The sequence below is a fragment of the Alexandromys fortis genome, unplaced genomic scaffold, assembly GCF_014885135.2.
Source record: "Alexandromys fortis isolate MF-2015 unplaced genomic scaffold, M_Fortis_MF-2015_v1.1 scaffold_89, whole genome shotgun sequence".
Classification (NCBI taxonomy): Eukaryota; Metazoa; Chordata; class Mammalia; order Rodentia; family Cricetidae; genus Alexandromys; species Alexandromys fortis.
In genome coordinates this window covers 1715823-1716624 of record NW_026067973.1, presented here as the reverse complement: position 1 = coordinate 1716624, position 802 = coordinate 1715823, and positions in this window count along the sequence as shown.

Here is an 802-nt window from a genome sequence, read left to right as displayed (position 1 = left end):
TGCAGTCTCACCCAAGACCACAATACAGAGAGCAGTCTCCCAGCCTCTCACTGTTTGGTTGATTTAGGGTTTTTGCTCCAACAGAGAAAAAGGATTAGAGATACACAGTAAGGATAGATTCAGACAAAAATGCCTCTAAACAGGTTGCAATGCATTCGAAAAAGGGTGCATAAGCTTGGAAGAGAGAAGCAAAAGAGCAGAAACAATCATAGATTTTAAAAAATTTAAAAAGCTGGGCGATGGTGGTGCACACCTTTAATCCAGCACTTGGGAGGCAGAGGCAGGCAGATCTCTGTGAGTTCGAGACTAGCCTGGTCTACAGAGCTAGTTCCAGGACAGGCTCCAAAGCCACAGAGAAACCCTGTCTCAAAAGACCAAAAAAAAAAAATTTAAAGAGGAAATGGTGTAATGAAGAAAACTATGATAAGCCACATAAAGATGGAAAACACATAGTCTAGATTCTATATTTTATTGTGTTGTCTTTGGAGTTTTTGACTGCTAATGGACGAATGATAACTGCTGAGAGACATTTGATTGAGAATGTTACTAAATTAAACCAACCTATGTATTTTAAAAATATCTTGACTTCAAAATTTAAGTCAAAAGGTATGTCACTTTGGGGGAGAGGTTGTGTTTTTGTTTCCAAAGGAAACGAGAGTCTATGGATTCATTCTGGGTTCAGGAAAATCAGGTTTGATCAAGGAAGACCCCCTGAAATCCTGACAACAGACATGGGAAAATAAACCTAAAGTAACGACAATACACATGACTTCTATTTCACCTGCTCAAACATATAGCAAAA